Source organism: Astyanax mexicanus, unplaced genomic scaffold, assembly GCF_023375975.1.
Source record: "Astyanax mexicanus isolate ESR-SI-001 unplaced genomic scaffold, AstMex3_surface scaffold_56, whole genome shotgun sequence".
NCBI lineage: Eukaryota > Metazoa > Chordata > Actinopteri > Characiformes > Acestrorhamphidae > Astyanax > Astyanax mexicanus.
Window position 1 is genome coordinate 132,501 of NW_026040066.1, and position 15,000 is coordinate 147,500.

General features: G+C 42.6%; 17 non-coding genes across 17 annotated transcripts; all 17 read left to right on the plus strand.

Moving 5' to 3' along the window:
• The first annotated feature begins 72 nt into the window (after nucleotides 1-72).
• LOC125797941 (5S ribosomal RNA) lies at nucleotides 73-191 on the plus strand. The gene has a single exon (XR_007436760.1). It is a non-coding gene; the product is annotated as a 5S ribosomal RNA (ribosomal RNA).
• A 110-nt stretch (nucleotides 192-301) lies between these two features.
• On the plus strand, nucleotides 302-420 carry LOC125797942 (5S ribosomal RNA). The gene has a single exon (XR_007436761.1). It is a non-coding gene; the product is annotated as a 5S ribosomal RNA (ribosomal RNA).
• Nucleotides 421-617: 197 nt separating this feature from the next.
• Nucleotides 618-736, plus strand: LOC125797943 (5S ribosomal RNA). The gene has a single exon (XR_007436762.1). It is a non-coding gene; the product is annotated as a 5S ribosomal RNA (ribosomal RNA).
• A 110-nt stretch (nucleotides 737-846) lies between these two features.
• LOC125798165 (5S ribosomal RNA) lies at nucleotides 847-965 on the plus strand. Its single transcript, XR_007436993.1, has one exon. It is a non-coding gene; the product is annotated as a 5S ribosomal RNA (ribosomal RNA).
• Nucleotides 966-1,075: 110 nt separating this feature from the next.
• LOC125797944 (5S ribosomal RNA) lies at nucleotides 1,076-1,194 on the plus strand. Its single transcript, XR_007436763.1, has one exon. It is a non-coding gene; the product is annotated as a 5S ribosomal RNA (ribosomal RNA).
• A 110-nt stretch (nucleotides 1,195-1,304) lies between these two features.
• Nucleotides 1,305-1,423, plus strand: LOC125797945 (5S ribosomal RNA). Its single transcript, XR_007436764.1, has one exon. It is a non-coding gene; the product is annotated as a 5S ribosomal RNA (ribosomal RNA).
• A 110-nt stretch (nucleotides 1,424-1,533) lies between these two features.
• Nucleotides 1,534-1,652, plus strand: LOC125797946 (5S ribosomal RNA). Its single transcript, XR_007436765.1, has one exon. It is a non-coding gene; the product is annotated as a 5S ribosomal RNA (ribosomal RNA).
• A 110-nt stretch (nucleotides 1,653-1,762) lies between these two features.
• LOC125797947 (5S ribosomal RNA) lies at nucleotides 1,763-1,881 on the plus strand. The gene has a single exon (XR_007436766.1). It is a non-coding gene; the product is annotated as a 5S ribosomal RNA (ribosomal RNA).
• Nucleotides 1,882-1,991: 110 nt separating this feature from the next.
• Nucleotides 1,992-2,110, plus strand: LOC125797948 (5S ribosomal RNA). The gene has a single exon (XR_007436767.1). It is a non-coding gene; the product is annotated as a 5S ribosomal RNA (ribosomal RNA).
• A 110-nt stretch (nucleotides 2,111-2,220) lies between these two features.
• On the plus strand, nucleotides 2,221-2,339 carry LOC125797950 (5S ribosomal RNA). Its single transcript, XR_007436769.1, has one exon. It is a non-coding gene; the product is annotated as a 5S ribosomal RNA (ribosomal RNA).
• A 110-nt stretch (nucleotides 2,340-2,449) lies between these two features.
• LOC125797951 (5S ribosomal RNA) lies at nucleotides 2,450-2,568 on the plus strand. The gene has a single exon (XR_007436770.1). It is a non-coding gene; the product is annotated as a 5S ribosomal RNA (ribosomal RNA).
• A 110-nt stretch (nucleotides 2,569-2,678) lies between these two features.
• On the plus strand, nucleotides 2,679-2,797 carry LOC125797952 (5S ribosomal RNA). Its single transcript, XR_007436771.1, has one exon. It is a non-coding gene; the product is annotated as a 5S ribosomal RNA (ribosomal RNA).
• A 110-nt stretch (nucleotides 2,798-2,907) lies between these two features.
• LOC125797953 (5S ribosomal RNA) lies at nucleotides 2,908-3,026 on the plus strand. The gene has a single exon (XR_007436772.1). It is a non-coding gene; the product is annotated as a 5S ribosomal RNA (ribosomal RNA).
• Nucleotides 3,027-3,136: 110 nt separating this feature from the next.
• On the plus strand, nucleotides 3,137-3,255 carry LOC125797954 (5S ribosomal RNA). The gene has a single exon (XR_007436773.1). It is a non-coding gene; the product is annotated as a 5S ribosomal RNA (ribosomal RNA).
• Nucleotides 3,256-3,365: 110 nt separating this feature from the next.
• Nucleotides 3,366-3,484, plus strand: LOC125797956 (5S ribosomal RNA). Its single transcript, XR_007436775.1, has one exon. It is a non-coding gene; the product is annotated as a 5S ribosomal RNA (ribosomal RNA).
• Nucleotides 3,485-3,594: 110 nt separating this feature from the next.
• LOC125797957 (5S ribosomal RNA) lies at nucleotides 3,595-3,713 on the plus strand. Its single transcript, XR_007436776.1, has one exon. It is a non-coding gene; the product is annotated as a 5S ribosomal RNA (ribosomal RNA).
• An 11,146-nt stretch (nucleotides 3,714-14,859) lies between these two features.
• On the plus strand, nucleotides 14,860-14,978 carry LOC125797958 (5S ribosomal RNA). The gene has a single exon (XR_007436777.1). It is a non-coding gene; the product is annotated as a 5S ribosomal RNA (ribosomal RNA).
• The last annotated feature ends 22 nt before the right edge of the window (nucleotides 14,979-15,000 follow it).

The window sequence follows — 15,000 nt, forward strand, 5'->3', positions numbered from 1 at the left end:
ATTACTAGTTTGTTATCTGAAACCCAACATAGATGAAGTTGCATAAGTAGTCTTGATGAGAGCTCTGCAATGGCTTACGGTCACACTACCCTGAGAACGCCCGATCTCGTCTGATCTCGGAAGCTAAGCAGGGTTTGGCCTGGTTAGTACTTGGATGGGAGACCACCTGGGAATACCAGGTGCTGTAAGCTTTTCCCCTCTTGCTTCCATTACCATGGTCTTGTTATACATTACTAGTTTGTTATCTGAAACCCAACATAGATGAAGTTGCATAAGTAGTCTTGATGAGAGCTCTGCAATGGCTTACGGTCACACTACCCTGAGAACGCCCGATCTCGTCTGATCTCGGAAGCTAAGCAGGGTTTGGCCTGGTTAGTACTTGGATGGGAGACCACCTGGGAATACCAGGTGCTGTAAGCTTTTCCCCTCTTGCTTCCATTACCATGGTCTTGTTATACATTACTAGTTTCTTATCTGAAACCCAACATAGATGAAGTGCTGTAAGCTTTTCCCCTCTTGCTTCCATTACCATGGTCTTGTTATACATTACTAGTTTGTTATCTGAAACCCAACATAGATGAAGTTGCATAAGTAGTCTTGATGAGAGCTCTGCAATGGCTTACGGTCACACTACCCTGAGAACGCCCGATCTCGTCTGATCTCGGAAGCTAAGCAGGGTTTGGCCTGGTTAGTACTTGGATGGGAGACCACCTGGGAATACCAGGTGCTGTAAGCTTTTCCCCTCTTGCTTCCATTACCATGGTCTTGTTATACATTACTAGTTTGTTATCTGAAACCCAACATAGATGAAGTTGCATAAGTAGTCTTGATGAGAGCTCTGCAATGGCTTACGGTCACACTACCCTGAGAACGCCCGATCTCGTCTGATCTTGGAAGCTAAGCAGGGTTTGGCCTGGTTAGTACTTGGATGGGAGACCACCTGGGAATACCAGGTGCTGTAAGCTTTTCCCCTCTTGCTTCCATTACCATGGTCTTGTTATACATTACTAGTTTGTTATCTGAAACCCAACATAGATGAAGTTGCATAAGTAGTCTTGATGAGAGCTCTGCAATGGCTTACGGTCACACTACCCTGAGAACGCCCGATCTCGTCTGATCTCGGAAGCTAAGCAGGGTTTGGCCTGGTTAGTACTTGGATGGGAGACCACCTGGGAATACCAGGTGCTGTAAGCTTTTCCCCTCTTGCTTCCATTACCATGGTCTTGTTATACATTACTAGTTTGTTATCTGAAACCCAACATAGATGAAGTTGCATAAGTAGTCTTGATGAGAGCTCTGCAATGGCTTACGGTCACACTACCCTGAGAACGCCCGATCTCGTCTGATCTCGGAAGCTAAGCAGGGTTTGGCCTGGTTAGTACTTGGATGGGAGACCACCTGGGAATACCAGGTGCTGTAAGCTTTTCCCCTCTTGCTTCCATTACCATGGTCTTGTTATACATTACTAGTTTGTTATCTGAAACCCAACATAGATGAAGTTGCATAAGTAGTCTTGATGAGAGCTCTGCAATGGCTTACGGTCACACTACCCTGAGAACGCCCGATCTCGTCTGATCTCGGAAGCTAAGCAGGGTTTGGCCTGGTTAGTACTTGGATGGGAGACCACCTGGGAATACCAGGTGCTGTAAGCTTTTCCCCTCTTGCTTCCATTACCATGGTCTTGTTATACATTACTAGTTTGTTATCTGAAACCCAACATAGATGAAGTTGCATAAGTAGTCTTGATGAGAGCTCTGCAATGGCTTACGGTCACACTACCCTGAGAACGCCCGATCTCGTCTGATCTCGGAAGCTAAGCAGGGTTTGGCCTGGTTAGTACTTGGATGGGAGACCACCTGGGAATACCAGGTGCTGTAAGCTTTTCCCCTCTTGCTTCCATTACCATGGTCTTGTTATACATTACTAGTTTGTTATCTGAAACCCAACATAGATGAAGTTGCATAAGTAGTCTTGATGAGAGCTCTGCAATGGCTTACGGTCACACTACCCTGAGAACGCCCGATCTCGTCTGATCTCGGAAGCTAAGCAGGGTTTGGCCTGGTTAGTACTTGGATGGGAGACCACCTGGGAATACCAGGTGCTGTAAGCTTTTCCCCTCTTGCTTCCATTACCATGGTCTTGTTATACATTACTAGTTTGTTATCTGAAACCCAACATAGATGAAGTTGCATAAGTAGTCTTGATGAGAGCTCTGCAATGGCTTACGGTCACACTACCCTGAGAACGCCCGATCTCGTCTGATCTCGGAAGCTAAGCAGGGTTTGGCCTGGTTAGTACTTGGATGGGAGACCACCTGGGAATACCAGGTGCTGTAAGCTTTTCCCCTCTTGCTTCCATTACCATGGTCTTGTTATACATTACTAGTTTGTTATCTGAAACCCAACATAGATGAAGTTGCATAAGTAGTCTTGATGAGAGCTCTGCAATGGCTTACGGTCACACTACCCTGAGAACGCCCGATCTCGTCTGATCTCGGAAGCTAAGCAGGGTTTGGCCTGGTTAGTACTTGGATGGGAGACCACCTGGGAATACCAGGTGCTGTAAGCTTTTCCCCTCTTGCTTCCATTACCATGGTCTTGTTATACATTACTAGTTTGTTATCTGAAACCCAACATAGATGAAGTTGCATAAGTAGTCTTGATGAGAGCTCTGCAATGGCTTACGGTCACACTACCCTGAGAACGCCCGATCTCGTCTGATCTCGGAAGCTAAGCAGGGTTTGGCCTGGTTAGTACTTGGATGGGAGACCACCTGGGAATACCAGGTGCTGTAAGCTTTTCCCCTCTTGCTTCCATTACCATGGTCTTGTTATACATTACTAGTTTGTTATCTGAAACCCAACATAGATGAAGTTGCATAAGTAGTCTTGATGAGAGCTCTGCAATGGCTTACGGTCACACTACCCTGAGAACGCCCGATCTCGTCTGATCTCGGAAGCTAAGCAGGGTTTGGCCTGGTTAGTACTTGGATGGGAGACCACCTGGGAATACCAGGTGCTGTAAGCTTTTCCCCTCTTGCTTCCATTACCATGGTCTTGTTATACATTACTAGTTTGTTATCTGAAACCCAACATAGATGAAGTTGCATAAGTAGTCTTGATGAGAGCTCTGCAATGGCTTACGGTCACACTACCCTGAGAACGCCCGATCTCGTCTGATCTCGGAAGCTAAGCAGGGTTTGGCCTGGTTAGTACTTGGATGGGAGACCACCTGGGAATACCAGGTGCTGTAAGCTTTTCCCCTCTTGCTTCCATTACCATGGTCTTGTTATACATTACTAGTTTGTTATCTGAAACCCAACATAGATGAAGTTGCATAAGTAGTCTTGATGAGAGCTCTGCAATGGCTTACGGTCACACTACCCTGAGAACGCCCGATCTCGTCTGATCTCGGAAGCTAAGCAGGGTTTGGCCTGGTTAGTACTTGGATGGGAGACCACCTGGGAATACCAGGTGCTGTAAGCTTTTCCCCTCTTGCTTCCATTACCATGGTCTTGTTATACATTACTAGTTTGTTATCTGAAACCCAACATAGATGAAGTTGCATAAGTAGTCTTGATGAGAGCTCTGCAATGGCTTACGGTCACACTACCCTGAGAACGCCCGATCTCGTCTGATCTCGGAAGCTAAGCAGGGTTTGGCCTGGTTAGTACTTGGATGGGAGACCACCTGGGAATACCAGGTGCTGTAAGCTTTTCCCCTCTTGCTTCCATTACCATGGTCTTGTTATACATTACTAGTTTGTTATCTGAAACCCAACATAGATGAAGTTGCATAAGTAGTCTTGATGAGAGCTCTGCAATGGCTTACGGTCACACTACCCTGAGAACGCCCGATCTCGTCTGATCTCGGAAGCTAAGCAGTGTATCGGGCTCAGTGGTTTAATACCTGGTGCTAATTGAGATGTTGAAATATTTTTAATTGGGCGCCAGTTATTAAATTAATTTAATTAGATTAATTAATAAATAAATTAATCAAATTAATTAATAACACAAGACATCTCAGGGTGTGGTTTCTACAGGTGACAGAAATTTTCATAACCAAGTTATCCAGAAAAACACACTGAAATGACAGGTTTTGTAAAATAAAAGTATTTATTAAATCACACATATATGAGTAAATAATTCATTAAAAAGTCATAAATGTAGCCATTAGATATCAAATCATAGTGTAGAATGATAAATGAGAAATAAACAACAAACACGTTATAATGCTGATATGAAAGGAATAAAGATTAATAGAACTATTAAGTGAATATTTCTAAATAAGGGTCTAAGGCATTTTAAGTCTACGAAACCAGTTCTTATTTCCAACCAAGCCACTCAAAATGAATCATCTATACTAAAGAAGACTAAATTAAAGACCCGATCCAAACCATGACCAACAGACACCATCTGCCGAAAGATTAAACCCAGCTCTGCCTTACTCTGAGTTGTTGAAGTGGGCCTTGGTGACGTCCGCCTGGGTTGGTCGTCTGATGCTTCACCCCGAAAAAGGATCACGTGAGCCTGTCTGCAGGGTGGTTTGACTTCCTGTGTCAGCACGGAGCCCCATTAGAACCCACAGGGTAAATCCCCACTCTCAGCTGGCTTGCTGGTGGCCTCCGGACCGCAGGTTTCTGGGTTGGATCTGGCGGATCTCCTTTTCAGCTGTACTTTAGCTAAACTTAGATGGAATAATGCTTGGCTTCGTAGATTGTAAAATAACCTTAGATATTTTAACTAGGATAGCTAATATTAATATACTTGAAGATTAAATGCACTAGTCTAAGAAAACTAACTTAAGATGACTAAACTAACAGTCTATCCTTTCTCCATCTCTGGGCTCCCTAACCTCTCTCTTCTAACTGTTTTCCTCAACTCATCTTCTCCAACTCCTTCTCCCACTCCTTCTCTAACTGCTTCTCCTCCAACTGCTCTGACCTGAACTCCCAAAACTCAACTGGAAACTCTAAACTGTGTCTGCCCAGTTTAACTATTAGACTCTGTGGCCTGTTTGGCCCTCGAGCTATGATTGGCCCTGTGGCCCAAATGTCTGTGTTTTGATTGGTCTAGGAGCAATTTCAAACTTTGGTGGGGATTCACAAAGGGCCATAAACCCCCCCTCGCTCACATGGTCAGCATGCTTCAGCTAGTGAGATTTCCATTTTTTTTCTAATAGACCAAACCAAAAGAAAACTCAATTAAGCAGTGGATTAAAAATACATTTTTCAGCATATCAGTTTGTGAGGATAAATTCAGGAAACAACAATCTTACAATTGAATCACAATAAATGTACTATATATATTTTGCCCACAAACAGTTTTGTAATACTAGATAATCTTAGAAATACAACGATGGATGATACTCTGTCAGAAAGAGATCAAGAGTCATGTTATTATTTAAACCCAATTAAATCACTTAAAAGATAATACCTGGTTAAACCACTGATAACCAAATAAAGCTAAATTATCAAATGCTAGTTAAACCTTGTTGATTCAGACTTGAATGTGTAGAAAAATTGAATCAGGACACATCCAAACACATATACCATATACCAGACACATATACCATTATCTAGTAAACATTCTATAAAACACATTTTTTTATATAGTCAATATAGATGTATTTTAAGCAAAATCTTCTGAGTGAGAAATTCCTCCCCTCTGCTGAGTGTTCAGATAAGGCTTGGTCCTTGCCTGTCTGAATTTACGACGGTGGGGGAAGGAGTTCTTTCTGCACCCCACAGAATTTGAGCCTGCAATGTTGAAAATGGAATCCCAAGCTTAGAACATTTCTCTTAATTTCATTAATCTTATTTCTAAGTGATTGCAGAAATAACTAGGCACAAACCCCTAAATTGGTACAACATTTGGTGAATTAACAATTTCCAAGGCATTAATTAAGTTTTGACACTCTCTTAAGTCCGCAGTCCCGTCCTAGTGATGGTGTTGCAAATGTTCCAAATGTTTACATTAACTCCGAGGTTTATGACTTGGAGGAATGTAAACAGAATTTTACCCTAAACTCGCATTTAGGGCTCTTGAGCGAGGCTGAGTGAAGAAATAGTCAGTAAATGTCATTTTGAAATTTAAGGTTGTTTGAAAAAAAGATTACTCCAAGGTTTTTTTAGAGTGTTCTGGGTTCGAAGTTTCCTTATAGGCCGTAAAGTGGGGGTAGTGTGTGTTTGTGTCCAAGCAATGAAGAAATCCTCTGGTTAATCCACTACATTCCCCCCCAATCGATCGATGGGCCACTGGACGTTGGGTCATCGGTCGATGTCAACGTGGATTTCTGTAGACAGAGCATGTTAGGTACATCTTTCATGCAATTGGTGTCTTGTTGGTCATGCTTTCTTAAGACAATCTACTACAAGGTAGCTGACAGAGTTTTTGGTCTAATAGATTTCTCTGATGATCAGTTTTTTTTTGTTGTAGCTATTGGCTTTTGGTTCTGAATAAAATAGTTAATTTAATGTGATAGTGTGGCAACAAGCATATGAAAGGGGTCACAAATAGTTTGCTAGCTATTTGTTCCTTTATAACTTTATCAAGACAACCTACCCATAAGGTATGCTTCAATAATTAGCCACTACTTAGTCAACAATTGAGAACAATATAGCGGAGCAAACATAGTCAGAAGGGAAACAAAATATGTTTTGGGCACCTGAAGAGAGGAGAAAGAAAAGCAAAAAAAAATTGGCACCCCCCCTCTCCACGTATTTATTATACTGCTATGCTAATGGTTTGAAATGGTGATTCAAACACTAGGTTTAACAAAATATCCAATTTGTTGTGAGTTATGCTACTTGGATAGGTGAGTTCCAGACAGTGAATGTGTGGTACTTTCTCAATTTAACAATTGCGTCAGGTCAGAATATGGTGGACAATGAACACTCAGTGTGTCTAAGTATTTGGCCCAGTATTATGATTTAACCTAGGGCATTATTGGTCCCGACTTGTCCCATGGGGCTTTTGCATAGTTTAATTGGGTTACATTGAACTTGTTTGAGAATCGGTTTAATAAAACACTGACGATGCGGGATTTGGTTCCAGATGCGAGGCAGTTTGTCTGCCTCTGCATGAGGACCAAACCAATGAGACCTGAGCTCGCGAATTGTTTTGCCAGTGCTGTGCTGGGACCTCACCAGTAGCTTGTCAGCAGTGTAGCACAATGGTTGGTAGCCAAGCGTGCTTTTTCCCAGTTTTGGGTGTTTCCGCAGTTCACCGCTAGAACGGTGAGATATACCAACACCTGAGAAAGTGTGGTTCAGCGAAAAAGTTGTGGCCTGGGCCATTTCAATAGGGTCTGGGGGACATCCCCCCCATCTGGCAAATGCACCTGCCACAGTGATGAGATGTTTGTTCCTTCGAACAAATTTCATGAGTCTTTCGACCCAATCCATTTGTGGAATTGGCCATATACCACACAGATCTTCTGAAGATTGGGGCTGAAAACAAACTAGCCTTTTTCCAACAAGTGGCAGATATGTCAATTGTGGGAATGCTTGGTGTGTTTCCCCCATCATTTTGTGGTCCACCCATGGGTGATCGAGGGCCTGGGCCAGGCTCTCCCCCCCCATGGCGCTGAGGCACCACGAATGAAGATGAAGCGTGTGTATCTGGGGCATAAACAAACAGGCCCTTGAGCATCCTGAAAGACGCACAGTAAGTGGCAAGTGGATCAAGTTGAAATGCCAGTGTTCTGAAAGAAGTGTTGCCACATGCACCAATTGTCATGTTAACTTTCCATTTGATCTGAGCATTCCGAAAAGCCCATCCATCTGTGTAGATGGTGGGAATGTTTTTACATTCATAAGAATCCAAGGGACTGTGTTTGTCTGGAACCACTGGTGCAGGAACAAGAAGAGAACAATCCTTTTGGTGCACGAACAGAGGATCACAGTTAGTCCGTGGCAAGGAACCTGCAGGTGGTCTGTGAACAGCTGACTTGTCAGCCCATGGAACAAAGATTTCACCGTTGACCGTTGTGTTAAGAGTGAATGACTTTCCAGCTTTTGGGTTGTACTCATCTACAGCCGTAGAGGGAGTCAATGCCCATGAACAGGTGTTTTGTTTTAGAGTCATGCTCTGAAGATGGTGGTTTCAGAATCCTGACTGTGAGCTTCTCATTGATTCCCGTGGAATTTGAAGGTTCAATGAGCTTGTGTGGCTCAATGTTGCTAGCAACATGATAGCATTGAACTCTATCCTGTGCCTTAGGACAGGGCAGGGGTTCGCAAACCTGTGCCCAGATTCTACGATGCTGAAAGTCAATCAATGGTTTGAACCGGTCAAGGAGGTCTTTGCCAAAGAGCAATTGGACGTTCTCCAATGGAGAAATATGAATTGGATGGGTGAGGCTCATTGGACCGATGGCAACGTGCACCAGGGCTACAGAATGCAGAGTGATACCAGTGTGCGAATATGGTTGAAGGTGAAGAGCACACTTTTTCAGAGGTATCTCTTTGTTGTTTCGGCGGGCTGTCGCCCTCACCTGGTCAAAAAGTGAATTTGACATTAAAGAAATGTCTGACCCCGTGTCCAAAAGAGCTTCATACCCGAACACATCTTCCAGCCAGGTGGCTAGGTAGAATTTTGGTGTTGAACCTTTCTCGGTTAAGAAACCCAAGAATTGTTTAGGTGGTGGATCCTCCAGGCTGAGGGAAGAAGCTTCCTCAGTGTGGTTGTTTTCAGCGTCTGGCTGTACAACCAAGGCTGCATTGGGGTGGATGGATTTCGCACCCCCCCAAGCAGGTTGATCTGGAGCTTGGACAATTGGCAAGAATTCAGATTCAGCATTGTCCTGCTTGCGTATTTCGTCACGAAATTGTCTGAGCAGACTGCCGTCTTTAGTGCTCAGGTTAGTTGGATATGTCTCATGCTTGTGCCCTTTAGGTGGACACCAACGTTTGTGGTGCTTTGGGCTCTTTCTCCTGAGCGGAGATTGAAGTTTGCTGGAGCTCTGTGCTCGAGCATGGTGCTGTGAGTGTTTGCCATTCCAACTGCGTTTTATCCTACCTTTCCTTCGATAGGAGGGCTTTTGGTCACTTTGCTGGGCCCAATGTAGGGACGAGCGACGCCAAGAGTGGAACACTCTCTGGTTTTTGTGGTTTAACTGGGTCTTAGGTGGCATTGGAGCCTTGTGTGCCCCTTTTTGCTTGACGTGGGAGGACTGCTCATTAATTATCAGGATGTCATTTGACTCTGATTTTTTATTAATGTTTTGTTGGAACTTAGCAAATCCTCTGAGAGCCAAATCACGCAGCTGCCGGCTTGTTAGCGTACGAGGGCAGGCTGCGACTCCAAAAGAGCGACTGGTGGAGGGATGGAGGTTTCTCACGAACAATGTTTTGAAAACTTCCTCTTCCTCCATTCCAGGCTCATTTCTATAGCCGAAATAAGCTAGCCTGAGGCGGTGATAGTACTGTAGGGGTGTTTCCTGGCGGCTCTGCTTAATTGCAAGAGCTGCAGCAAGGCCGGTTTGAACAAGGTGGTTGGAGAACTCATTCTCCAAAGCCTTGCAAAGAGCAGGATAATCTCTCTTAACCTGGGGTGGTTGGCGCTCAATGAAACGTCCAACTTCCCGACTAGAGGACACCTTAATGAGGTAGATTTTATCATTTACCGTGGCCTTGGGGAAACGGCGTAAGAAGAAGTCAATGTCGCGAAGATACTGGTGGACATCATTAGAACCGTCCGGTTCTGGTTCAAAGCGTGGGATGTTACGCGCAATTTTGTCCAAATCTCTATCAGAGGGTGCTTGAGGTTGCACAGAGGTCCCATGTGGCTGGGAACGCTGAGTGAACCTTGGTTCTACTGGCGCTTCAGCACCTTTAAGGGAGACTAGAGGGATTGTATTTGGGGATGGTTGTTGCTTAGGATCCGGAACCCCAGGGGTTCCTGATTTACCAGCTGGATTGATGGGGGAGTCTCCCTCCATCATCAGCTCAAATGTTAACTCTGTTTGGTCTCGAGTTAATTTGACTGCATTGTTAGCATGTGCTAATTCAGTTTGTAGCTCAACCTGTCTTGCAATAGCATGTTTTAGTTTTTCCTGTGACTGAGCTGCAAGTTGGGTAGCTATGTTGGCTTCCTTTTGAAGCAGCTGCACTTCGGTTTTGAGGTCTCTTTGGTTCATTTCAGACTGTACAGTTTTGTTCTCTAGGTCTGCAACTCTATCATTTAAAGTCACAATCTCTGCTTGGAGATTTTGAATGGTTTTGGAGGAAGCAGCAAGTTGATCCTGTGACAACAGCAGATGTTTCCACAGTATTAGGGAAATCGGATCCACTTGTTGCTTGCCCTCAAGGATTTTAGATACACACTCATTGAGGCTTTTGGCAATTAGTGCATGGAGACCCCCACTGTCCGTTTGTTGGACTGGGACGGTAAGTCCTGGGGGTAAACCAGCTGTAAGCTCTAAAAGAGCTTTTTCAGTGACACACATTTTGATTTACGTAAAGCACGTGGAATCAAACAATTTTGATGACAAACAAGTTTATTTTATGTTCGAGTCAATTAGCATTGTGCCTTTTATAAGAAAAACATCTGTTAAAAGGGGGCGACCTAAGGTTACAATTAGTAGATTAATTTTAAAAGAATAGTTAGATTTGTTGTCAGTGGTGCTAGTGAACAGTTTAATAACTGTAGGGCACTATACACAATATGTCTAAATATGGGTATAGTTATTAACTATGTACAGGATGGGAGAATTTAACTATGTATTTAGCACAGGTGTGCTGGGTATATGGTTGAGTAACTGATAACTGGATAAGTTTTTTTTTTTTTTTGGTTAATTAATTAATTAATTTCAATCAGTTATTAATAATTGATCTTAATCGATCAATAATTAATCTTAATTTATTTGAAGATGGTTGAATTAAATTGAAAATAATTAACAAAAATTTAATTAACTTTACTTAATCAAATTGATTAAAATGACCAGTTAATTATTTTATGTTGTGATTAGTTACTCAATGGAGATAGCTATTTAGCTTGGTTCAATGTAACATAAAGAGTAATGTTTGAGAGAGCAGACCTGAAACTTAAATTTAACTATTTAATATTAACCGATTAAATTAATGCAGTTATTTGTTTACTTATTTACAAACCATTTAACCCAACCACAATGCAAATTCCCTTTATTAACTTAACAAAAAGTTTGTTTGAAATTGGCACCCTCTGGCGACAGAAACTCTAAATGCACTCTACAGGATGATAGCAATTACACAAGTACAACACCAGGTGGCGACACAGCTATGTGGCTAAGTGGCTCCCTCTGGTGGTCAAACAAATTAAATGCACCTTTCTGCACTGTATGCAGTTACCCAAATCAAACACCAGATGGCGATGTGGCAGTGTACCCCCCCTAGTGGTGAGGGGTAGTAAAACACCCTTTGAGTTTGAGTGTAAATAGTCAGGCTGTCCACCAGATGGTGGCAGAGGCCGACTGGTGGGAGTGGTCACGCCCACTGATGATGCCACGTTAAGGACCGCCCTTTGGGTCTGGGACCTTGTCAGCAGATTTGACTGACTCAGTCGACTGTGAATAGCAGAGGAGAAGGACTCGGCGGTCCGAAAGTTTAACACAGCAGCAACACACTTCACAAGATGAGCAAAGAGGATTTACATCCTGGCGTGGTTAGTTTAATCACGCACACAATAAACTTCCTGCCACTCAGGGTGGTGTTACGTAAAAGTTAGCTACTCTTTTACGCACGTGGAAGTGTCCAGTACTGCGGGATTTTACGGATTTCGCGCAAAAACCAGCAGTTTTAACTGGAGCGCGGAGTCAATGAGCCGGAGATCCGCGACTCATAGCTGCGCGAAGGCCTTATCAGATCAACACTGGCAAAATATGTCTATTTTACCGGAAACAGTTCGAACTTTATGTAAGTACACACGTATATACACGTATATACACCCGGGTTTAAGGTTACCCACACACGGCGGTGTGTTAACCAAGCTTATTTTACAAATAAGCGTAATGTTTCCAAGAGCGCTCACGTACCACACACACCCAACACGTTATACAGACACACAGGGGACCGTGCGCGTGACACGCACACACACAGGGGACTGGCCAGTCCTGAATTGTAAACAAAAACACGTGTAGAACATGTGCGTGTGTTTCTAACATGCTGGGTTTATGCAGGTAACTCCAGCTAGGCCAGCTAGCCAGCAGCTAACGCATTTAGCAATAAAAACAAAATACACTTTATTCTGCAACTTACAGCGCTATTTCCTGGAACTGGTTATGAAATGTGTATACTCTGGTCCCGCGGCGGAGAGCCAATAAGAATATAATCCTGCCCCACGTCGGCGCGCCAAATTATGTAGCGGGCTCAGTGGTTTAATACCTGGTGCTAATTGAGATGTTGAAATATTTTTAATTGGGCGCCAGTTATTAAATTAATTTAATTAGATTAATTAATACATTAATTAATCAAATTAATTAATAACACAAGACATCTCAGGGTGTGGTTTCTACAGGTGACAGAAATTTTCATAACCAAGTTATCCAGAAAAACACACTGAAATTACAGGTTTTGTAAAATAAAAGTATTTATTAAATCACACATATATGAGTAAATAATTCATTAAAAAGTCATAAATGTAGCCATTAGATATCAAATCATAGTGTAGAATGATAAATGAGAAATAAACAACAAACACGTTATAATGCTGATATGAAAGGAATAAAGATTAATAGAACTATTAAGTGAATATTTCTAAATAAGGGTCTAAGGCATTTTAAGTCTACGAAACCAGTTCTTATTTCCAACCAAGCAACTCAAAATGAGTCATCTATACTAAAGAAGACTAAATTAAAGACCCGATCAAAACCATGACCAACAGACACCATCTGCCGAAAGATTAAACCCAGCTCTGCCTTACTCTGAGTTGTTGAAGTGGGCCTTGGTGACGTCCGCCTGGGTTGGTCGTCTGATGCTTCACCCCGAAAAAGGATCACGTGAGCCTGTCTGCAGGGTGGTTTGACTTCCTGTGTCAGCACGGAGCCCCATTAGAACCCACAGGGTAAATCCCCACTCTCAGCTGGCTTGCTGGTGGCCTCCGGACCGCAGGATTCTGGGTTGGATCTGGCGGATCTCCTTTTCAGCTGTACTTTAGCTAAACTTAGATGGAATAATGCTTGGCTTCGTAGATTGTAAAATAACCTTAGATATTTTAACTAGGATAGCTAATATTAATATACTTGAAGATTAAATGCACTGGTCTAAGAAAACTAACTTAAGATGACTAAACTAACAGTCTATCCTTTCTCCATCTCTGGGCTCCCTAACCTCTCTCCTCTAACTGTTTTCCTCAACTCATCTTCTCCAACTCCTTCTCCCACTCCTTCTCTAACTGCTTCTCCTCCAACTGCTCTGACCTGAACTCCCAAAACTCAACTGGAAACTCTAAAACTGTGTCTGCCCAGTTTAACTATTAGACTCTGTGGCCTGTTTGGCCCTCGAGCTATGATTGGCCCTGTGGCCCAAATGTCTGTGTTTTGATTGGTCTAGGAGCAATTCCAAACTTTGGTGGGGATTCACAAAGGGCCATAAACCCCCCCTCGCTCACATGGTCAGCATGCTTCAGCTAGTGAGATTTCCATTTTTTTTCTAATAGACCAAACCAAAAGAAAACTCAATTAAGCAGTGGATTAAAAATACATTTTTCAGCATATCAGTTTGTGAGGATAAATTCAGGAAACAACAATCTTACAATTGAATCACAATAAATGTAATATATATATATATTGCCCACAAACAGTTTTGTAATATTCAAGATAATCTTAGAAATACAACGATGGATGGTACTCTGTCAGAAAGAGATCAAGAGTCATGTTATTATTTAAACCCAATTAAATCACTTAAAAGATAATACCTGGTTAAACCACTGATAACCAAATAAAGCTAAATTATCAAATGCTAGTTAAACCTTGTTGATTCAGACTTGAATGTGTAGAAAAATTGAATCAGGACACATCCAAACACATATACCATATACCAGACACATATACCATTATCTAGTAAACATTCTATAAAACACATTTTTTTATATAGTCAATATAGATGTATTTTAAGCAAAATCTTCTGAGTGAGAAATTCCTCCCCTCTGCTGAGTGTTCAGATAAGGCTTGGTCCTTGCCTGTCTGAATTTACGACGGTGGGGGAAGGAGTTCTTTCTGCACCCCACAGAATTTGAGCCTGCAATGTTGAAAATGGAATCCCAAGCTTAGAACATTTCTCTTAATTTCATTAATCTTATTTCTAAGTGATTGCAGAAATAACTAGGCACAAACCCCTAAATTGGTACAACATTTGGTGAATTAACAATTTCCAAGGCATTAATTAAGTTTTGACACTCTCTTAAGTCCGCAGTCCCGTCCTAGTGATGGTGTTGCAAATGTTCCAAATGTTTACATTAACTCCGAGGTTTATGACTTGGAGGAATGTAAACAGAATTTTACCCTAAACTCGCATTTAGGGCTCTTGAGCGAGGCTGAGTGAAGAAATAGTCAGTAAATGTCATTTTGAAATTTAAGGTTGTTTGAAAAAAAGATTACTCCAAGGTTTTTTTAGAGTGTTCTGGGTTCGAAGTTTCCTTATAGGCCGTAAAGTGGGGGTAGTTTGTGTTTGTGTCCAAGCAATGAAGAAATCCTCTGGTTAATCCACTACAGCAGGGTTTGGCCTGGTTAGTACTTGGATGGGAGACCACCTGGGAATACCAGGTGCTGTAAGCTTTTCCCCTCTTGCTTCCATTACCATGGTCTTGTTATACATTACTAGTTTGTTATCTGAAACCCAACATAGATGAAGTTGCATAAGTAGTCTTGATGATTGCTCTGCAATGGCTTACGGTCACACTACCCTGAGAACGCCCGATCTCGTCTGATCTCGGAAGCTAAGCAGGGTTTGGCCTGGTTAGTACTTGGATGGGAGACCACCTGGGAATACCAGGTGCTGTAAGCTTTTCCCCTCTTGCTTCCATTAC